Here is a 25,539-nt window from a genome sequence, read left to right on the forward strand (position 1 = left end):
TTTATCAAAATGACTATTTTATTCCAAAATCATATGAAATCATTTTTAATCTTATCTTTTACTAAAATAACAATTTTGTCCCTTATAGCTGCTCTCAAGTTACTATTTTATCCTAATTTTTTCATTAATGATAGGTTTATCCTTTTTAGCCTAAATTACTATTTTATCCCTACTTTTGATCCTTATCTTATTATGTTATTATATTTACACTTTTACTTCTAAACTTTACTAAAATTATTATTCATGCCCAGAACTTAATCTTAATTGTAATTTTTTTCCAAATCTTTTATATAATTATATTTTTATTTGCCTTCTATATTCATATTTTAAACTTAATCTTTTATTAATTATACTTTTAGCCTACTTTTTATTCTAAATCATATATTAACTATATTTAGTGCATCATATATTTTTCATATAGTTAAAATTTGTGTTTATGTTTCTTTTAGATTCTCTTAATCATTTTTCTTTCAATCTTTTAATCTTTTTATGTACTTAACTTCAATAATCATCATTTTATGAGTTTTTAATATTTCATATTCATCACTTATACTTTTATGATAATTTCAAGGTCTTTTCTTAAAAGCTTTCATTCTTTTACACAATTAACTTTAGTAACCATCACTTTAAGAATTATTTATATGATTCTCAAATTTTATAAAATTATAAATTGGCCACAAGATCATACTTTATTTTCGGCCATCATCATCATCACCATACATATCCATTCAAAGTTCATATTAAACATCGTTAACATACTTTAATGGTTCATCAATCGTTCAAGCCTAATCATAGACATACATATATATAATCACCTATCTTCACCAAATCATTATCAAAACATCATCAAACATCAAGCATAAACTTATCAACATTAAAAAAACTCTCGAAGCTATTCTAATCCTTACCTTTCTTGTTAGACTCCCCAAATCACTTCTTTAATCCTCTTGACAACAAAAATCTCTTAAATCAAAATTAAAACAAGTTTTGTTACCAATTGTAGTCCTTATGGCCGAATTGAACATTGAAGGAAAAAGGGAGATATTTTTCACCCTTTGAAGCTTGAGTTTTTGTTGTGTAAACCCCTTGAAGATCCTAGGACATAATATATGAAAAAAACATGATCTTCTTGAATTGAGGAAGGAGAGGAGAAAAAATTCTTCTCACCTTTGAGTTTGAATTTGATATATTAGATGCTCTTCTTGAAGTTTCTAGTGCTTGATCAAGCTTGAGGATAGAGAGTTTGTTCATGATTTAATCTGTTTGCCAAAGGTTGGGTTGGTGATGATTTTGGGGTTTGATTGGTTGTCAAAGAACCGGAGATTGTTGGATTGCTTTGAGCGATCAATTCGATTTATGCCAGAAGGAGAAAGAGGAGTAGTGGTAAAAAGTTTCAATGTTTTATATTGTTGGCTGCGAATGCGTTAGGTGATGAACAGAGGTTAGATCAATTTTCGGTAGTTAGGGAGTTTCCAGAAGTATTTCCGAAAGATATTCCTGATTTCCTTCCTCAAAGGGAGATTGAGTTTGCTATTGACTTGGTGCTGGGAGCCGGACCAGTGTCGATTGCACCGTATCGAATGGCTCCGATAGAGCTGGAGGAATTAAAAACTCAGTTAGAAGAGCTTCTGAACAAGAGGTTCATTCGACCGAGTGTATCTCCGTGGGGAGCACCAGTTTTACTAGTGAAAAAGAAGGATGGAGGAATGCAACTTTTTGTAGATTACCGACAGTTAAACAAAGTGACTGTGAAGAACAAGTACCCGTTGCCGAAGATAGATGACTTAATGGATCAGTTGCAAGGAGCTAGGGTATTTTCAAAAATTAATTTAAGTCTGGTTACCATTAGATAAGGATGAAGGAGGTTGACATTCCAAAAACTGCGTTTAGAACGCGCTATGTACACTACGAGTTTGCAATGATGTCCTTTAGGTTGACGAATGCACCTGTTGTGTTCATGGATTATATGAACAGAGTATTTCGTCTCTTTTTGGATAGGTTTATGGTGGTATTCATAGATGACATTCTGATTTACTCTAAAACAGAAAAAGAGCACGAAGAGCATTTGAGGATTGTGCTGCAAGTTTTGAAAGAGGATAAATTGTATGCAAAATTATCTAAGTGTGAGTTTTGGAAGGAAAAAGTGAAGTTCTTAGGTCACATAGTGAGTAAGGATGGAATAGTAGTGGATCCTTTGAAAGTGGAGGCGGTGATGGAATGGAAGAGACCGACATCAGTGACTGAGGTTAAGAGCTTTTTGGGGTTAGCTAGATATTACAGAAGGTTTATTCACAGATTCTCACAAATCGCAATACCGATGACCAAGTTAACAAGGAAAGAGATATCCTTTGTGTGGACGACGGAGTGTGAGGAAAGCTTTCAAGCATTGAAAGAGAAATTAACTTCAGCATCTGTTTTGATTTTACCAAAACAGCACGAACCGTTTGAAGTGTAATGTGATGCTTCTTTGACAGGTTTAGGTTGCGTGTTGATGCAACACTGGAACGTAGTGGCTTATGTATCGTGTCAGCTGAGACCACATGAGGAGAATTACCCAACTCATGACTTGGAATTAACAGTGATTGTGTTTACATTGAAAATTTGGAGGCACTGCTTGTACGAAGTGAAGTTCAAAGTCTTTTCTGAACACAAAAGTCTTAAGTACATCTTTGAACTGAAAGAGCTCAATATGCGTCAAAGAAGATGGATGGAGCTACTGAAAGATTATGATTTTGAACTGACTCATCACCTTGGGAAGGCTAATGTGGTAGCAAACGCTTTGAGTAGAAAGTCTTTGATTGTTTCTTGGATGAGGATCAAAGAAGAGGAGTTTGTAGATAAGTTTGCAGAACTCAAGTTGCATATTGGTGAAGTTGACGGACAAGCCTGTTTGAACCAATTGTGCATTTGAAGTACTTTTAAGTCAGGAATTCAAAGGGCTCGGCAAGACAAAAAAGAACTTCAGAAGATATTTCAACCCATTGGTAAAGAGAGACATGGAGGGTTCACTAAGGACAGTAAAGGGATATGGAGGTATAAGGGGAGGATTTGTGTACCCGATATCGGAAGTTTGAAACAAGAGTTGTTGTCGGAAGTTCATAGCAACGGATTCTCCATTCATCCAAGTAATACGAAGAAGTATCATGATTTAAAGAAGATGTTCTGGTGGCCTGGGATGAAGAGTGATGTAGCCACACTTGTGTCTAAGTGTATGACGTGTCAGAAGGTGAAGATAGAACACCAGAGACCTTCAGGAACGTTACAACAATTTGAGATTCCTCAGTGGAAGTAGGAAGGAATTGCAATGGATTTTGTGACCGGTTTGCCTAGGACTAGGTCGGGATTTGATGCGGTTTGGGTGATCGTGAATTGCTTAATCAAATCCACTCATTTTCTACTTATCCGAGTGAACAACTCTTTGGAAGAATTGGCATGGTTGTATATCAAGGAGATTGTAAGGTTGCAAGGTGTGTCTAAGACGATAGTTTCAGACTATCATCCCTGATTCACATTAAGGTTTTCGGGAGCATTCCAAAGAGCTTTCGGTATGAGACTATGTCTCAGCACTGCGTATCATCCACAAACAGATGGACAGCTGGAAAGGACTACTCAAACGTTGGAGGATATGCTAAGGGCATGTGTCTTGGATCAACCGGGAAGTTTCGACCGTTATATGCCATTGGTGGAGTTTATGTACAACAACAGGTTTCATGTGAGTATTGGGATGGCTCCGTATGAGGCTTTGTATGGATGGAAGTGCCAGTCCCTACTGTGTTGGTATAAAAATGGTGAATCAAGTGTGTTAGGGTTTGATTTGGTAGCAAAGACTACTGAGAAGATTAAAAAGATTCGAGCTAGGATTTTAACTGCACAGAGCCGACAGAAGAACTTTGTGGATCAGAGAAGGAAACCGTTGGAATTTGAAGTGGGTGACCATGTCTTTCTGAGAGTTACTCCGACAACTGGGATTTGAAGGATGATTTCAACGAAAAAGTTGAATTCGTGGTATATAGGGTCGTTTGAGATTCTGAGATGAGTCGTGCCGATGGCATATCAAGTAGCTTTGCTGCCACGTTTGTCTAACTTACATGACGTATTGCACGTGTCATAACTCTGTAAGTACACGTCGGATGCGGCTCATGTGTTAGAGTCCGAGTCGGTTGAGCTAAAGGAGAACTCGACATTTCAAGTAACACCGGTGCAAATTAATGACACTAGTGTGAAGAAACTGCAAGGAAAGGAAGTTCAGTTGGTTAAAGTGGCTTGGAGAAGGCTAGAATGGAAGAACACACTTGGGAATTAGAGTTTGAAATGCGGAAGGATTATCCTGAGCTATTTTCAGATAATCACTAAATTTTGGGGACAAAATTTCTTATTTTGTGGGGAGAATGTAAGAACCGTGATTAATTAACTACTTAATTAAATAATTTAATTTTCCAAAATAGGATCCAAAAATTTAGAATATTAATTACAAAATTTAAATATGATATTTGGACTCAATAGATTTTTCTGAGTTGAAAAATGTTATTTTCCGCGAAAAATTACATAAAAACGCATACCGGTAAATTAGCTGGCAGTACCGGCTTAAATTTGTCCGTACAGTGTGAAAGTAGTAAAAACTATAGAAAAACTTAGGAAAATAATTAAAGTTGAAAACCGAGCGCTAATTTTAAAGGTTTAGCCCAAAATTAGGCTAAACGGGCTAAAAGCATTAACGTTTTGGACCGGGCACAAGTTGGTCTCAATCCCAACATATATAACACACATTAATGAACCATACTCAGCCACAAACACAACACATGTAGCTGAGTTGGGAAGAAGGAGAGAAACCTTCCATTGTTACTATTTACCTCTAACTTCCCAAGCTCATAACTTGAGCTACGGAGCTCCAATTGTCGCGCCATTTGCAACCATGCGATCACCACAAAAAGCTCTAAAATACCCACCCAAAAAACTGGTGAGAAAATCTCGATTTTTCTCTCAACCTTCCTTCCATAAATTTGAAAATTTAGTGCTTGGGGTTTTGAGATTTTGATGTTTTGATGTGTTTAGGATCAATCTAACTTGAGAAGATTATTGAGTTATGATCCAATAATATTTGGAGAAGGTAAGAATCCTAACCCTCTTGTGGATTTTTAAGATTTTGAGTTTAGGGGTTACTTATAGTGATATATGTGGTTTAGATTAAATACTATTGGTGTAAAATCAAATTGGAGGTTGAACTTGTGGAATTGGAACCTTGGGAGCTAACTCTTATGATTGGAGGCTAGGTTTGCATATGAATTTAGTGTATAAAGCATATTGGGAATTGGCCAAGGTATGATTTTGGTTTCCTCTATGTAATATATAATATTTTTGGACACTTTGGCTAGTGGACCATAGGATAGGATTGAATTGATTATGTAAGATGGCATTGATAATTATGATAAATGTTGATGTTGAATTTTGGTGTTGTTGTTGATTTTTGAGATTGAAGTTGCATAATGATAATTTTGAGGAGTGATAAATGGATTATGATGCTTGTTGATATTGATGAATGTTGAGAATTGTTGAATTGATGTTCAGTTATTAATTATTGAATAGTGGTTATGTGTAAGTAGGAATCTTTTAATAAAAATGATGACAATGTGTATTGGTAGGTTGTGGAACAAATTGAAAGATATATGAACATGATATAGGTACATTGGACTATTTTGGTTATAGGATAATTGGTCTTGATTGTGAATTTTGGAAGTTTGAGAACCTAGCTAATTTTTGGTAAAAAATCAGTTTTTAGTGAACTTTGGCAGATCATAACTTGAGCCTCTGTTTTTAAAATTGGCTGAAATTGAAAATGATTCAAAGAGCATTAAATTGATATAAAGTTTGATGAAAATGGATTTTTGTAGAGAAAGTTATGAACGTTTAAAGTTTGGTGTTTAAAACTGAATTCTGTAACTTTACAAAATTTTCAAAATTTGGGAGTGTATGCGTACGCGGGTACCACCATACGCGAGCGTGCGATTATGCCTGGCCTCCTTGCGTACGCGGCATATGCATGCGTACGCAGGATGGACCAAAACTCACAAACGCATACGCGACCCCATGACTTGGTATGCGGGCGATCGTTTCTGCCTTGCTTCCTTGTGTACGTGACACACGTGTGCATACGCGACATGGGAAATTTTAACAACCACGCATACGCGGCATTATGCATGTGTATGCCGATATCCTGTTTTGCTGAAAAATTATTTTTCCTTGTTTTCAAGGTTCTCTAGCTTTCCAAACATTCTCTAAGTACTGTTTAGGAATACTATCTAGTACTTAGGTCCTAATACTTATAAGGATGAGTTACTGACTTCATTTAGTAAATTTCTGTATGAATTTTGAAGACAGAGACTTAGGTTTCTAGAGTATTGAGCATGGATTAGTTGAGTGAGATGGCAGAGAACTGTAATGATGATTATGTGATGGATTGAAGAATTACAGACTACTGATGGTTGAGACGAGTCTAGGACTCAAGGTCAAAATGATGACTTTACAGAGTACTGAAAATAATTTTTGAAAACCACTGATTTGTTTTTTTATACTGAGATTGTTGAGACGATATGCGCCTGGCAATGGTTAATCCCGCTTGTCAAGGTCGCGGCGGCATAAAGACGGTGGTTAATCCTACTTACGTTGACATCTGAGGTCTGTGGCAGAATATCCCGCTCGTATTCTTTCGGAATCACAAGAGTGTGCCAAGCACTATATCCCTAGACCGTGTGCCGGGCACAACATCCCTGGGGGTTCCCATTTTATTCGTAACTGAAATGCAACATTCCCATGGGAAAGTGTTGGGTTGGCAGTTGAACTCACGATGTGATATCACAGCTAAATAGGATAGGCATTCATCATGTGCATATTCTATATGTTTTCTTGCTTTACCGACTTGCATTGTTTGCCTAATTGTATAACATGCTTAGCTATATCTTGAATTACTTGATATACGTGATTATACTTGTGTTTTACTTGCATTGCTATTACTTGTGTTTTCTACTGGGATTGAGAAAGATCGATAGGCGGTGGCGATGGGATCGCATGGAGGTTTGGCTGGTGAAGGTTGTGGGACAACGGTGTGACTGTTAGTTTAGAATTCCTTTAAGATAGAATATCCCATTCATTATGGTTTTAAGTGGTGGTCTTGTATTTAATTATGTTTTAAGTTTGAATATTATGATTGATATGAAGTTCTAGGATTGTCTCTGGTATCCCAGAGTCTTATATCTTACATTACTGGGCACTATTACCATACTGAGAACCTCCGGTTCTCATACCATATTCTGTTGTTATTTTTCAGATGCAGATCGTAACCCACCTTTGTGAGTTCCGGGATGGTGACAGAGGGGTGGATCTTTATCACATTTTGGAGTCTTTTGATTACTTTTGTTTTTAATACTCTCACTTTTGTATTTTATTTTCCGTAGAGGCCAACTTTAAGAGAGATATTGTATATGCTGATTTAACTTTCAAAACTCTGTTATGTCTGTATATAACTAGTCGGCCTAAACTCTGCGGGCTGAGGCTAGTCTTTTATGACTATTATACTCATATCTCTATTTATGCTTTCTTATCTTATATCTATATCTTGTGCCTTAAGTTGGTAGCTTCGTGTGAATGTTTCGCGCTTTTTTAACTTTGTTTTGAACGTTATTTCTTCATCGAGCTTCTAAAATTATCATCTCTTTCTATATATATTATCGTATAAGCTTTAGAATTGTCGTGACCTTTAATTAACTTTTGTTTTACGTCATGAGGTAAAGCTTAGGGTAATTAGAGTGTTACAGAGATCATGGTGATTTACCGTCCACGGGTTATGAAATTGTGATTTATGCACCTGACAAGGATCATGGTGGTGTACTGCTTGTCAAGGATTGCAGTTGAGGTGGGGATCATGGTTATTTACTGCCCACAGGTTGTTCCTTTCCAATTGAAAACGTCTGTGGGATCGAGGTGGTTTACAGCTCACAGATGGTGGGGATTGTAGTAGTTTACCACTCACCAATTTTCAAGAGGACGATGCTCGGGTTAGCTATCGGAAATATCGGGTTGGCTATATAACTAACAGATGAGACTCATTAGCCATAGGACATGCATACATCATATGCATTTGTATAGTTTGATTGAATGTGCTTGTTTTGGTGTGACTATCTGATTATACTACTTATTTGCTAAATGTTCTATTTGCTATACTTGTAATCTAGCTATGTTTTACTTGTTTGTCTTGTTTGTGCATGCATCTGAGATATCCCTCATGCTGGCAGAATTGACGCTGAGGGTTGTTCCACGGTGTTTCGGATGGTTGGAATAGACAAAGAAAATGAGGTGTTATGGTAGATTCAGTTAGAGCCTGAGTACCTTAGATAACTCACATGAATTCTGGTTTAATTTTGTCTTTAATATTTAAATCTAAGTGTTGAAGTTTTAGGAATGTCTCTGACTTTTCTGGGACCTTATGTATTATGTATGTGGACACCGTAACCATATTGAGAACCCTCAGTTCTCATTCATACAATATTAGGGGTGGCAAAGCGCCCCGCCCCGCCCAGACCCACCCACAAATGGGGTGGACCGGCCCGTCCCGCCAACTAAAATGGGTTCAAAATGCTAGCCCACCCCACTTTATGGCAGATTGGCGGGTTGGCGGGCTAGCCCGCGTGACTCTTTTTTTTTTTTGAAAATAAAAATTCATTAAAATTAACCAAAAAATAATAATTAAAAAATTAAATACAAATAAAAAATAGTCAAATTATAATATAATTTTTTTATTTTTAACATTAATAAAACTGTTCAAAATAATATTTGTCAATAGAATCATCTTTATTTTAAAAAATAAGTCACATAATTTGAGCATATATACGAAATTGTAAAATAAAATAAATAAAGTTAATAACTAAAAGAAGAATAAAAAAATGAAAAAAAAGTGTTTAAAAATTCTATAATTATTAATTTTATAATAGTAATCACTCTTTTATTTAATTAAAAAAATAAAATAAAAAGTCTTCGACCCGGCGGACCGACCTGCCCCGCCCCACCAAAATCCGCCAATTTGGCAGTGCGGGTTTGGCGGGTTTTTTTAATTTGGCGGGCTCCAAATCCTAGCCCAACCCGCCCTTTTTAGCGGGTTTAGCAGATCGGCCTGACGGGCTCGACCCGTTTTGCCACCCCTATACAATATTGCTGCTTTTCATATGCAGGATTGAGAGACAGCTTGCTAAGTTTATGAAGTTCTTGTGCAAGCAAAGTTGGAGTCAATGGGAATTCTATGTCCTATTTTTTTTAGTTATGTATTTGTGCATATATATAGACTTTCCACACACACACACACATACACACACACACACGCACACATATATTGCCTCTTATAGTGGACTTTTGGAGAGACATGTGTTCTATTTATGTTTCTGGGATAATTTTGGATTGATTATCTATATTTTGGAATTCTGACCTATATAAGTACATATAGCTTTCTTCTCATTTCGATCTTCGTACCTTGCATTTTTTGTTTTGCGATTTTGCTTAAGTTTCTTTTCTCTAAGGCTCCTAGATACGTATTTCCTTCAACTATATCTATATACGTCTTTTTCTTTTAGAGGTTGTAATACCTTGCCACCTCTGCTCTACGGCTCGAGCGTAAGGTTCTGTGTGGTAGGATGTTACATTATGGTATCAGAGCAGTTCGTTCCTGTAGAGCCTGAGGGACGGACTGACTATGCTTTTGAGCATACTCTGGGTGTATGTAAATGCTATTTAGGATGTTTTCTTGACATATATAGCATAGATGTTCATGAACATACTTTTGGAGAATTGAAGCACTAGACTTTAGATATTAAGACTGATCACCTTAATATCAATTGTTTGGTGTGGAAAAGGCCCAAAGGGCATCTCATGGATGCAAGCAAGGTTATACGATTGATTTTAAAGTTGCTATAGAGAATATGGTTACTGTTGTGCAAGCTACTGCTAAAGGGATGGAGCGAACAAACTAGAAATGATGAAGGAGGTGGTAATAGACTTGCTGGTGGAAACAACTAAGGGATTTGAACTCGTGCAGCTAGAGTAAAGGTCAATGGCTTTTAGTTAGAGAGGTAAAAAGATTCAAGATGTTTTGGTGGAAGTGAGTAAAGAGTTGAGTTTATAATGGTTTATAATTGGAGTGGTGCTGCAGAAGCACGGTGATTTTGATGGCTCTAGTGTAGTATTGACGAGAGAAAGGAGACTTGGATATGGGATGGTTTTGAGGACTGACGTAGGCTCAAGAAATGAAAAATGTGAGTGTATAGTTTAGGTTATAATGGATTGACCCAGATTAAGAGATTGAGGGATTGGTTGGTGTTTGACATAGTCGAGAAGGGATTAATATTTAAGAACTCTTGAAGGGTAAAGAAATTTGTAGTCATTGAGAAAGAGCTAGACGAAGCTAAGAGTGAAATAAATGGGTATGACTTAGGCTTGAATTAGGAATAGGGTGTTAAATTGATGTTGGAAAATGGCAAAATAAATGGTAAGAGGTCGGTTGAATATGAGGGAACGTATATGAAGATTTAAGAGCGAATTTTCGAGAGCAAAAATTTTTGTTACGGGGATAGGATGTAAACTCCAGAAAATTAATAAATAATTAATCAATAAATTAATTAGTATTTAAAGAAATTATAAAATTAAATTTTATAGTTTAGAATGGAAGAAATAATTAAAATATGAGTTTTAACACTAATTTTAAAGATTTTTGTTCAAAATTGGGTCAAACGAGCCGAATCGATTGAACCGGACCCATTTTGGGCCCAAGGCCCAGCCCACTTACCATATAAATGAAGGGCATCAGCCCTTCTTCCCTTAAATGAAATGGAAACACGCTGAAATGGGTGAGGGGAAGAAGAAGCCACAGCCAAACCCTTGGTCCAATTTCATTTCATTATAACTTTCAATCCGGAGCTCCGATTGACAAGCCGTCAGTGGCCACGCATTTGTCTCGGAATTTTCTACAAAACCCACTGAACAATTTTATAAGAAATTTTCATTTTCTCATTGATGAGTGAGAATTTGTACCAGTTTAGAAATTCTCAAAACAATAATCACTTCGTCGGTAGCATAGTTCAAACCAGCAATTAAATCCCATTTTAATTTAAATTAAAATGACCAAGAGTAATTAAATCTCGGATCGTCTTTCCTAGGAACTAGTGGCAATGAGTGTACAATTTTGGTTGTGAAAATCGGGGGTTCTCAATGGTTGAAGCAAACAATTAAGAAATAAAAGAACAATCAAAATTGCAATTAATAAACTAATAAAGGAAAAAAAGAACTATCTATGTAATATGGACAAGTAATGCTTTAAAATGATGGAAATGTGGTTCAAAACATAAATAGAACCTTGACTTGAGATGAGTTATGGAATCTTTTCCTTGCCATAACCACAACTATGATAATTATGATGAATTAATCTCACCTAGTCAACCCTTAACATCGAAGAGTAAGTCAAGTGAGTATAATTGTTATTAATCCACAAATCCTTGCTAACTTACTAATTAACTTAGTAAAAAGCTAGCGTTAGTAAAAATAATAACAACTAACAACCCAAGAATTATCACCAAATATCGGACATTATGACTCTAGTATTCCTTAAACTTATTTTTCCAAGTCAAGGAGTGAAAATTCACTCCATAATCAAAATTAGGATTTCATCAAACACATGGTGGGCATAACCATAAAACATGACAAAATTGAAAAAATGATAAAACCTGTGAACCACAAATGATCAAAATCAACACTAATAACTCAAAGAAACATATAATGACCACAAAGTATCAAATTCATTAACTAAAACTCAAAATTGAAAAAGTAAATATGTATTGACAAACTGACTTAAAATATAAGAAAGTGTAGAACAAGTAGTATAATAAAAGAGAAAATTAAGAAATACTTACAATGGAAATAAGCTAGGTACCAAGATCAAAATTGGAAAATGCAAACTTGTAGATAAACCCTAATTACATCCTAAGGAAAATTGAGAGAAAACCTAAGCCACACTACCCTAAACTACCCTAAAAACTATCTAAGTGTGTTGTGTATTGTATGGTATAAATGTGTGTTCCTAACCCTTCTTATATGCTTCAAAACCATCAAAAATTGACCTGGAAGCCTTCCAAATTGCGAGCCACGTGACTTTTTAATGAAGTCACGCGCAGGGACTTGTGTGTACGCAGACATGCTGATTTCCTCTCGTGTGTACGTACAAGATGTTGTGCGTACGCACACTTGGTTGTGTACTTCTCCTTTGTTTTCTTCATGTTTTCTCCTAATTGTATGCTTCTCTTCTACTCTTATCAACCCATTCCAACATATTACACCTAAAATTACTCATCAAAATCATCAAGGCATCAAATGGAATGAAACTGGAATAAAATTGATTAAAATAAGCACAAAATAGCATGTTTTCATAATTAGACATAATTTAGGGAGAGAACACAAAAATATGCTATTTAGGTGAATAAATGTGGGTTTATATGATGAAATTCACTCAAATCAATCCAAAATTCATCGTCAAATATGGATTCATCACTCATCCAGCCTTCCCCTTTTTAGTTTCGAAAATCTTAGGTTTTGGTATTGAGAAACTGAATGATTTTAATGGTTTAGGTGAATTCTGGCAACGGGAAATTATCAGGTTTTGCCCAATTTCTCGTGGGTAATGGTAAGAAACTCATAACCCTTGTGAATCCTTTAGTTATATGATATTGGGTAGTGAAATTAGTGGTTATGTATGTATTTGTGTGAAATTAGGTTGTGTAAATGTGAATTGAAACAATAATAATGATGTTGGAGGTTTGAACTCGGGTATTCAGAGCTGGAAACTAACTTGGTGAAGGCTTGGAGCTTGTGTATCGAGGGCTTGCGATGCCTTGTGGTTTAGGGAGAAATCGTTCAAGATATGGTTTTGGTTTCTCGAAAATAATGTATAATGTAACATGAAAACTTAGACTAGTTGATTATAGGTTAAGTTGAAATGTATGAACGATTGAGGATTACTGATTTATTGTTGGTGATTGTTGACTAAAAGGGTCGAGTTCGTATGTTGGTATATGTGGTGTATATATATATATATATATATATATATGAGTATATCTGTTATTAATTTAAATCGAGGAATTGTGAATATGTATGTGTATATACATGAAATTATTGAATAGTTGAGAGCATTGAGTGTGGTGTGTTACAAAATAAAAAGGGGAGTGAAGTTCAGTTTTGGTGATATTTTGGTTGTGAAATAGTTGACTTGTGATGGGAATTGTGTTGATGAATGTTGTTGATGAGAGTTGATAAATATTTAATGAGGATTGTGAAGATGTATGATTATAAATTGAGAATTTGATGAGTTATATATATATATATATATATATATATATATATATATATATATATATATATATATATATATATATATATATATAATATGTTGAATAGTGTTTGTATTTGGATTGAAGATTTTGATTGTCTTGATGATATTTGTATAAAATAATGATAAGAAGTATATGGATATGTGTAAATATGATTTTGGAACTATTTTTATTTTAAAACTATGATACAGAATTCATGATTTGGAAAGCATAGGAATGTTGGTAATTTTAACAAAACGGTAATTTTTGACCAAATTCGGTAAGCCATAACTCCGCTTCTGGACTTCAAATTTATGTCAAAATTTTTTCAAATGAAAATTGGATTCGTAAAATTTATGCCGTTTGAAGAACAGATAAAAAATATTTTAAAACAAAAAAGTTATGCGCATTCGAAGTTCGGTATAAAAATCTGATTTTCTACAGCTTTTGAAGGAAATAGGGCTCGCGTACGTGAAGCATGCACGTGACGTGAGTATTCCCTACTGTTTTGGATACTCGCGTACGACGGACATGGCTACGTACGTGACTTGGCTAATTTTTGCAATCATCCATACGCATGAAGGGCATGCATACACATAACACTGCTATTTTGTAAAAGTTGTATTTTTCAAGTCTAAACCAATTCTTTTACTTTCCAAACCTCTTTTACACTTGTTTAAGGTCCATTAGTGAGTTTTTAAGCCTTAGAATAAAAGTGAATGTGTTAAATAAGTTGAGAGGATATTGGGAAGGATTTCGTGAAGTGATAATTAGGTGATAAGGGTTGGAAATGTTGAATAAGAAGCAAATGATGAAGATAATGATAATAGTAATAAAATGTGGCTATGATTGATTAATTGAGGGAGTGCGGAAGGTTGCAAATATGCCGGAGATGCATATACGAGTTAATGAATGTATTAATGGTTTATAATGAATTTGAAAATAAATCTGTTTTTGGGCTTGACCTGGCAAGGATCGTGGTGGTTTACCGCAATCTAGTGTCGATATGTCTGTGGGGATCGTGGTGGTTTACCACCCATGCGTTATGAAATTGTGATTCATGCCCCTGACAAGGATTTGGTGGTGTACCGCTTGTCAAGGATTGCAGTTGAGGTGGGGATCGTGGTTGAATACCGCCCACAGGTTGTTCCTTTCCAATTGAAAATGTTTACGGGGATCGAGGTGGTTTACTGCTCGCAGATGGCGAGAATCGTGGTAATTTACCGCTCACCAGGTGAGAATCGTGGTATTGTACCGCTCACCAGTTTTCAAGAGGACAATGTCCGGGTTAGCTACCGGACATATCGGGTTTGCTATATAACCAATAGATGAGACTCATCAACCATAGGACAGGTATACATCATATGTATTTGTATGTTTTGATTGAGTGTGCTTGTTTTGGCGTGCCTATCTAATTATACTACTTATTTACTAAATGTTCTATTTGTTGTACTTGTAATCTAGCTGTGTTTTACTTGTTTTTCTTGTTTGTGCATGCATCTGAGAATATCTCTCATGCTGGCGGAGTTGACGCTGAAGGTTGTTCCACGGTGTTTCGGATGGTTAGAATAGATAGAAAAAATGAGGTGTTAGGGTAGATTCAGTTAGAGTCTGAGTACCATAGATAACTCACCTAAATTCTGGTTTAATTATGTCTTTAACATTTAAATCTGAGTGTCAAAGTACTAGAAATGCCTCTAACTTTTTCGAGACCTTATATATATGTATGTATGTATATGTATACTTTGGCCAACCTTTGCTTCGCAGGTCGAGTTTAACAGCTTGATTGTCTGTATTTTGGAATTCTAACCTATATGAGTACATATAACTTTCTTCTCGTTTCAATCTTCGTACTTTATATTTTTCGTTTTGTGGTTTTGCTTAAGTTTCTTTTCTCCAAGGCTCCTAGATACGTATTTCTTTCAACTATATCTATATACGCCTTTTCTTTTAGAGGTCATAATACTTCACCACCTCTGCTTTAAAACTCGAGCGTAAGGTTTTGTGTGGTAGGGTGTTACACCTACCGAGCCTCCTTAATCCCAGTAGAAAGCACAAGTAAAAGCAAGGAAGTAATACACAGGTAATATTCATGTACAGTAAGTAATTCAGGAAGCAAGTAAGCATGTTATACAGTTAGGCAATATATGCAAGTAAGCAAAGCAAAAAAACACATAAAAAATGCACATGATGAATGCCTATCCTATTGGCTGTGAGATCACATTGTCGGTTCAACTGCCAACTCGACACATCCCCTTGTGATGTCGTCTTTTAGTCACGAATAAAAATGGTTACCCCAAGAATATAGTGCTTGGCTCAGTGTTCATGGATATAGTGCCTGACACACTCTTGTGACTCGAAAGGATGCGAGCGGGATACTCAGCCTCAGACCTCACATCTCAACATAAGTGGGATTAACCACCGCTCTTACGCCGGCACTGCGACCTCGACAAGCGGGATTAACCACCGTCCTTGCTAGGCACATAGCGACCCATCAATATCAGTATATCATTATCTTATAATCCAGTCAGTGATCACTGTTCATAGCATAAGTTCTTTAATACTCATTTCATCAAATTCCAACAACCTCAAGCATTTATATCCAAGTTCCAAATCCATTATAATCATCGTCATTCCTCAATATATCCTCATCTCGACACTTTGCCAAATGCTCAAGTCATTCCACGCACAGTTCATCCCAAGCCTAAGTTACCGTTTCTAAACTAGTAATAGAAATATCTAAACCTAAGTTGTCTAACTCATCCTCATTAGTTTCAAAGTCTAATTATTAGTTAGGAGTCCTAACAGTAATTAAAGAAGTTTAAAAAGTTAGAGAACCAGTTAAAATTGTAAGAAAACAATTTTTCAACAAAATAGGGGTCATACGTATGCATGCCCCTGTCTGTGTACACACGGGTGTCAAAACCCCCATGTCGCGTATGCATGCACACTCCGTCGAGACCTCAAAACAGCAAAAGAGGCTCGTGTCGCGTGCAAGATGCCGCATATGCATGCTCAAAAATCAATGTTTTCGTGTACGCGTGCCTGTGCCACATACACATGGGTCCTTGGAAATGGCTAGTCCCCGTGTCGCTGCAACAATCACGTACGCATTCCATAAAACTCTTAGAAAATTTTAAAAGTTTCAGAATTTCAAATTTTTGCACCAAATTTTAAACGCATATAACTTTTTTGTTTTGAAACATTTTCTGTCTGTTCTTTGAACATCTTAAAGCTTTTGGACCCAACTTTCATTTAAATCAAGTTTTCTAAAAAATGAGGGTCCGGAAGCCAAGTTATGCCTCATCAAATTTCATAAAAAATAAGATTTTACAAAATTTGATAAAGTTCTCTAGTTTTCCAAAATTTCAAACCAAACCAAATCCACAACACACCCTAATCTATACCAAAACTTACGATTTTATTCCAAATCACCACTCTTACCACAATTCCCACTTAGAAATCATTATCCTCACAATCATCAATCCCAAACATCAATTACATCACACTTGTACCATTATCAATCATCAAATTCATTAATCATCAGTTTATCACTACCAATCCTCATAAATATCATCATTCAACCTCAACATTTATAACCAAATATCAATCATCAATAGCAATATCATAATTCATCAACCATCAATAATCATCATAAATCATCAACAATTCAAACTTATCCTAAGGTCCACTAGCCTATATTTTAAGAAACATTACATATTATATAAAGAAAGCCGAAACTATACTTTGGCCGATTCCCAATACACACAAAAGACTAAAAATTGATTCCAACCAAGCTTACAAGCACAATCAAATCGCCAAACTCAACTTCAATGCTCCAATTTTATCAAGTCAAGTCCAAATCAACTCCAATAATCACAAACTTCAAGCTATACACATGTAATACACTAAAATAAATCCTAGGGTTCACCAAATTATCAATTCACAAGGGCAAAGAGTTTTCTTACCTTATCCAACGATGTTTGGGGCACAAAATAATAATAATCCACTATTGAATGGCACCTAAACAATCAAAATCACAAAATATATTCAATACCCAAACCTAAACTTTCAAAATCTGTTAGGGTTGAGAAAAGAGTGTGAATTTCAAATTCTTACCAGCAATACTAGCTAGAAATGACAGGCTCAGCGAGAGCTTCGCGTGACCGTAAACGGCATGCGAATCAGAGCACCATAACTCAAGTTACAAGCAAAAGAAGATGAAAATGAATAGTGATTTTCTTCCTCTTCTCACTGGACAGCTGCAATTTGGTGTTTAGGTTATGAATAAGGATGAATTAGCTTCATGTAAGGGTATATATATGTTAGAGTTGGACCCAATTTAGGCCCGGTCTAACCGCTTAATATTTTTGGTTATTGGGCCAAAACCTTTAGAATTAGTGTCCGATTTTCAACTTCAAATATTTTTCTAAATTTTTCTACAGTTTTATTTTCTCTCATGTAGTACCGAACAGACTTAAGCCAGTATTGCCGACTAATTTACTGGTACGCATTTTTACGCAATTTTCCGCAAAAAAATTACATTTTCCTAGTCGAAAAAATTCATTAAATTCAAATCTCACCTTCAAATTTTCAAATTAAGGCTTCTAAATTTTTGAACCTATTCTAGACAATTAATTTTTTATTTTATTTTAATTAAGCGATTATTATCTTCTGGTTCTTACATTATTTTAATTATATTTTTTACTCAAATCTTTTATAAATTATATTTTTGTCCCTATAGACTTTTTTTATTCATATCTTCATTCCAATTTCAATCATATAGTCAATTTGACCTCCTACTCTCCCATCACTTCTATTTATTAGCTTTCTTTCATTTTAAGTGCATTCTTGTTGTTTACATATTTTTTTAATTACCTTTTTACTCTTGTCATGCATTCTTGAATCTTGTAACATTATTTTTGATGTCTTTTTTCTTTTTTTTCAACTTTCACATTTCTTGATACATTCTTAAGAATTTCTCTTATAGTATTTAAGATTTTTCTTTCTTGCATTCAATTTTTTCATATTTACAGTTAAAACCTCAATAGCATAAGCTTAAACATAGTGTGTCACTAACATATACATTCAATCATCCATTTTTCATGCATTCATATTCATTTTAAACATTCAAATATCATTTAAACATCATCAATTTTACATTCAAGCTTTCAAATTCATCAAGTTTCAACCATAGGATCATTTAGCCTTTATGTGATATATGAAGGCAATTAAGCTAACGTAATGATTACTTCAATTCTAAGTTTGTTACACACTTCCTAAAAGTTCTAGCACCAATTTCTTATATTTCAATCAAAATATTCTTTTAGGACATTGAGACCATTATGGTCGAACCATAATGAGAGAGAAAAGGAAAGATTTACTCACTTTTAAAGATTAAAAATTGTAGTTATGGACTCCCTAAAGCACATATGGCATAACTTATGAATTGAATAAAATCAAACATGATCTTTATCATTGATGCACTTTATAACCAAATCCAAGAGATGAGAGGAAAAAAAAATTTCTCACTTTTTGAGCTTGAAAATGATATTTTCTTACTTCTTGAGGTTTTTAAACATGATTTGCTAAACAAGAGAAACAAAAAAAATAAAGTATCTTCTATGAAGTTTTATGGCCGAACTTAAAAGGAGAGAAAAAGAGAGAATTTTATTGACAAACTTTAAAGAAATTTATATGAGAATGTAAACAAAGATGAGAAGAAAAGATTAATCGATTAATGATAGAAGCCATAAAAGTTCTCTCTCTCTTTTATGATGTTGATGAAAATGAATTTGGAGAGAGAAAGAGAAGGTGCGTGCACAAAATTAAAGGGAAAGATAAGGTTAAAAATGTCAAAAAATACAATTTTGAAGATAATTATTAAAAATAGTATTTATCTAATCACCTATCCCTATTTTATCAGATCAAATAATTCACTTACCAGTATAAATGACACTGATATCGTAATATTATAATTATTTCTACTTTAGAATATTTCTAGAGTATTTTAGTGCATCTAAACTGATCAGAAAATATTTATAATAATTCTTTTTGGTTGAATTTAAATCCAATAATCATATGATCTTAGAAAAAAAATTTTAACTTTTGAAGTGTTTGTTCACTAAAATAATATTAAATTATTATTATATTATTATGATTATTTTTCTATAAATTCGGATCCGGCCCGTTAACGGCAAATCGTATCACGCAAAATTTTATAAATTTAATAAAAAAATATAAAAAATTAGTTTACTAACAAATTAAATCGTTACACACATCATTAAATATTTTTTGGTAGTTGTCTTTAATTTAGTGAAATTGTCATATGGTAAATAATATCGATTACGTACGCAATATTAGAGTCTCTCCATCTTCTTTTAGATTGCATTTAGTTGAAGGATTTTTTTTTTAGATTTTTGGGAAAGTCAAGAATGTGAAAAAAAATAATATAACATTCTTTGTTTGTAGTATACATAAATCAATATTTTTTTTAGATTCTTTTATCTTTTAAAAAATGATATTCTAATTTATGATACATTTTTTATTCTCATATAGGAGGTTAAATTTTTCATCTTTCGATAATGTTTGGTTATTTGCTGGGACGGATGGTCAACTGTAGGGCTGAGTGTGAGTAACGGTAGGATGTTGAGGATCAAGACCTGGATACGAGCTTGGTGAAGAGGAGTAGGGCCACGATCGTTGGTAAGTCAGCGGGTAGGGCCACCTGCAAGGATATTCCGGTGATAAATTAAATGTCCATACAATGAAGCGGCTAATTAGGGTAAAAAGTTGACGTACCTGGAAGGAGGGGTAGGTCCCTCTCCTTTTATACCTTGTACTCGGGTGAGCCCTTTTGCTTGGGCCCATTCGCTTAGAAACTTCTGCCAGCTGTCCAGGTTTTCTCCATGAGGTGGTGTGACGTGTGGGTCACTTTGGCTAGTATAGATCGAGGACCCGTCAAGTCGATAATTTGTCGAATGGACCTCCAACCCTTACTGGACTGGGCCATAATAGATAATATGTTTAATAAGTATAAATTATTTATTTTATCTATTATATTTGAAAAAACTGTTCAAATACTAACTGGTTTTCTCGTTTATGCTCTCAGTCTCGGCTCTTTTTGCTTTGTTGTGTATATGTGTAATATCATTCTATTCTCTTTTTTTCATAGGTTTTACTTCTTTTATTACTAAGAAATCTTTTTAAAGATACGTGTATTAGTATATTTTAATGAATTAATATTTAATTTGATCTTTAAATTTAGAAGTGAATTTTAATTTAGTCTCTACAATTTTAATTGTCTCTATTTAATTTTTAAATTTTACAAACATGATTTACTTTAGTTCCTGAAATCATTTTTGGTACATAAACGTTAATAGAGCATTAACGTAGATAACCAATTGTCACAATGAACTCTTAACAACTATCTAATGTGATATCAACACTTTTTGCGTCAATTTAATCCTTAGTAAGTCTTTAAATTCCTAATCCCAATTTTCTTTGAAGTCTATTCTTCTTCATTTCTTATTCCTCTATTCAAAGACATTTTTATGAAGTTCATGATGGGTGACGATAATAAATCTGTTAAAAGTTCCAATAAACAATGCTCTGATGAAAGTTGTTCAAAGAGAACCACTTGAAGTACAGAAATATAATTTTTAGAGTAATGTAGTTATGAATGTCGATCTGTTATGAGATAGTCAAGATGTAAAGGAGACTTTTTTTATGTCTAAAAACTATAATATAGGTACAAATTTTTTTTTTTTTGCTCTCATAATATCTAATTCTTTCTCTATCTCTATTGAATCTATTTGCATTGTGTTGATAAGAGGTGGTATGAATTATTTGTTTGGGCTAATAAATTCTATAAAAAAAAATAAGAGTGTAGAATAATATCTAAAAGTGAAAATAAAAATGAAGGATAAATTTTACTTAGAAATTTTGAAAACTAAATTTAAATTCAAGCCTTTGAAAATGAGAAAAACTTTATTGGGTGTAATAAATTTGTTTGTAGTTATTGTTTAAGTATGAAAATAATAAAAGCTGGCCCAATGTATCTTACTAAAAGTCAAATTTGTGGTTATGAGATGAAAATTGTAGGAATATTTTTAAGAAAATTATATTTGACTACTTGCCTATTATATTTTTACAAAATTTGACTTTCTGGAACTAATTTTTTATAAACTATAATCGTTGCAAATTTAGATAATTCAAAATGGTTTCGAAAACAATTAGCAGTTTTATTAAATAACAATAGACCAAAAAAATTCCATTAATTATCATACAAATAATTGGAAATCCTTTATGTACAATATAGCCAACTAAAATCAAATTGCCAACTTTTTTAATGCATAGTAATAAACAGACCACCATCAAACAATTTTCTCTAAAGTCTAACAGGAGATGGTCAAACAACTAACTAGTAACAAAAATACTAAACATAAGTAATTGAAATTTTGGTAAAGGTTAAACTCTAACAGAAAATAAACAGAAAATCATAACTATATCCTAACATAAAATTGAAATAAATTTAGCAAAAAGAATGTATAAGAAATAAAGCAAAAGGAGGAACTGAAAATGAAGCAAATGACATAGCATGTTCATCACAAAAGAATTTTTTGATTTTTTTTTCCTTGCCTCTAACTGAGCCAATGGTAGTAAAGAGAAGATGACGAGTGCAATGCGAATTGCGAAGAGAAGATCAGAATTGTTCCTTTAATGAAACTTTAGACTTAGATTCACATCAATGCCACTGAAGAGAAGAAAAAAGGAAAAATAGTCAAATCTGTCTTTTAAAAGAAGAAGATTGCATTAGTGGTGTTTATTGAAATGTTTCTCCCAAACAAGTGATACGGTGCTATTTTTGGGTTATTTAAATATCAAAAACTAAAACGATATCATTTTATAAGAGTTAATGGACTAAATTAAGGTATACATACAAGTTCAAAAATCAAATTGAATATTAACTCGTATTTTAATTGGTAAAATAATTCAATTATAAAAAGACATTTTATCATGATTTTGTTTCTATGCCTTTCCTAAATAAGAGTTTGTTAAATTTGCAACAACAACAAAAAATTAGTGAAAGTATTTAAACTATTTGAGAAATAGAATGGAAGGCAACCAAGCCAATTTTGTAACTAATTTTAATTCAAAGCCTCTTAACATTTTTTTTTGTTATCTTACCTGTGTACTCAACTTTCATTTTTTTTCTCTTTTTTCTTCTCTTTCTCCTTTTTTTCTCTGTCTTTTCATTATTTTTTCTTTTTTTTCCTTGGATCTTCTATTTTTCTTTAATTTTTTTCTACATTTTCTCCTTCTTTTATTTATTTGTTTGCTTGTTATTTTATGAATTTTTTAAAATTTTATGAAAAGGAGGAATAAAAAAAGAAAAAGAAATGTATGAAAAAAACAAAAATTATTTAATACTACAAAAAATAAAAATTTTGTGATAATAAATACATAGAATTGTTTTTAAGTTAAACACAATTTTTTGAAAAGAGGCATAGGAAGGAAACACAAAAAAATATTTAAAAAAAATATACATAAATTTTACGATAATAAATACTGAAATTTGTTTAAGATAAATTCACAACTTTTTAAGGAGAAAACAAGAGAAATTTATCAACCATAAATATAAAAGTTTTGTGATGATAAGCACAAATATTTTGAAGCCAAATACAACTTTTTGAAGAGAAGCATAGAAAAAAAAATACAAAAATTTTGTAATCATAAATACATAAAATTTTCAAGGTAAACAAAACTTTTTGAATAGAAACATAAGAAAAAAAATATTAAATTTATTGAGAAAAAAATAAACTTGACGACGACAAATATGAAAACATTTTGAAATTAAGCACACAACTTTTTAAAAAAAAAAACAAAGAAGGAAAATACATAAATTTATTGATGATAAACATAAAAATTTGTGGTGATAAATACAAAAATTCATGTAATATTTCTGGGTGAAAATTCAGGTGCAGTTAACTTTACGTCAAATTGTTAGTTAAAAATCATTAAATAATTTGATTGATTTGACTACATTTTTATTTAGCAGTCCTTAACCATCAACTTCATATGAAATTGATTACATCTGAATTTTTACCATATTTTTGTCTTATTAAACTTTTTTTTGTGTATTGTTCGACTAAATTTTCTATGTTTTTCTTTAATGTTACTCATCTAAAATCTATACAACTCAAATCAATTTTTGGATTGTTCAACTTACATCATTGTATTATTCAACTAAAATCTCCATATTTTTTAACCTAAATTTATATATATTCGTTTGTGTCACTCAATTAAAAAAATCTACATAGTTCAAAATAATTTATGTAGTTTTTCAACTAAAATTTCAGTGTTTTTTAACTAATTTTTTGTATTTTTTGTGTGCTTTTTTTTTTGGTTATGTTTCTATACAATTCAATTTAAAAAATAATATTTTAATAAAATCCTCTCTCTTTTAAAAGGAGATATAGAATTTATTTTGTATCAATAATAAAAAAAGAAGAAGTAAAAACAACATCAGCAAAAGAAGTGAAGTACATAATTTTTACGTATTGACTATTGAGTGATCCAATTAGTTTTTGTTGGGCCAATTAATAAATAACTCAAGTTAGTTAGATTTAGTCATAAAAAAATCTTACACATACTATTTTAGAAAAGAGTAAATATCTAAATTGATTTTAATTCTCAAATAAATAAATCACACAATTCGGTCCTTAAATTTTTTATTAGTCTGAACATTTCTGATAATTACTCTTATCATATAGGTTGGTCTTTCCATTGTATTTAATAAAATTTTTAATATATATTAGACAAATAAATTTCTAATAAACGTTATTATATAGCAAATATATTTTCAAAACATAAATATATTATAAGACAAATTTATCCCCTTATAAAGAGGTTATGTTGTTTTGGGGACTTCTACAAAAATAAGAACAGGTTGGAATTAAAGTATTCGATCTAAAATTTTTTAAAAACTAATTTTATTGTTTATTCTTTAAAAAATTAGAACAATATATATATATATATATATATATATATATATATATATATATATATATGTATATGTAAATAACCATCAACTAAACAAAGGAATGCTTAACTGTATGTTTGGTTTATGATTTTTTTAACTGGAAACTAGATTCTTTGGAATGTTATTCCCACCACCCCAGCAGGGAATCACATTTTCAGGAAAATCAAGATCTGTGTTTCATTGGCACATGAATTTTTTATATGCTTATCTAATTTAAATTTAAAAAATATTTCTTATCATCAATAAAAAAAAATCATAATAAAGTATCCTTAGCTTGCATTATGCATATATGAAAATATCCAAGAAGAGTTAGCTATGCACTTTAATCGATAATCTTGGTAAAATTTATTATTACAGAGGTTCTAGTAAAGCTATCAATAAAATTTGCCTTTTTTTAATGAATATAAAAGATTCGATCTGATTTGCATATTTGTAAATCAGATACATCGCGTTAGATCACGGATATATCTATAAAACATATAAATATTTTAAATGTTTATTTTTATTAAAAAATATCAATAAAATATTATTTTTCAATTCTTTTAAATATATATTTTTAAAATATTATTAAACATACTTTTTTATATTCTGACCCAAAGCATAAAAGTAAGGCCTAATAAAAATAAAAGACCCGATCCAAAGGAGTGGCCTCTGTCATATACCCGACCTCTTTAAGGAGGTCGGACACCATGCAGGGAGTCCAGCTCTACTTGTCCAAAACAAGTAACTGCCTCCTTCAATCTCTTCAACTATCTCTATCTTTCCTGAAAGATAGATCCTAACAAACTCCCAATATTAAGAGAACAGTTATCCATCAGTAAAGGTGGAACTACTTCAACAAATGTGGTTACTAGCTCTATTATAAATACACTGACACCCCTCAGGTATACTCACGTTCTAATCTACTAAAAACCTGCTTAAAACCCTTGCTAACTTAAGCATCGGAGTCGCTTGCAGGTACCACCCTCCACCTCCTCACGAGGAACTCGGACAGTGGCACCTCAGCGTAAGAACAAGTCGGGCGCTACCCCATAAGGAGTCTGGACCTCACGTTTAGACTCAAACTAGCGTTTTAGGTAATCCTCAGAACATCGATGTCATTGC

Source organism: Arachis hypogaea, chromosome 1 (genome assembly GCF_003086295.3).
Source record: "Arachis hypogaea cultivar Tifrunner chromosome 1, arahy.Tifrunner.gnm2.J5K5, whole genome shotgun sequence".
In the NCBI taxonomy this organism is placed as follows: domain Eukaryota; kingdom Viridiplantae; phylum Streptophyta; class Magnoliopsida; order Fabales; family Fabaceae; genus Arachis; species Arachis hypogaea.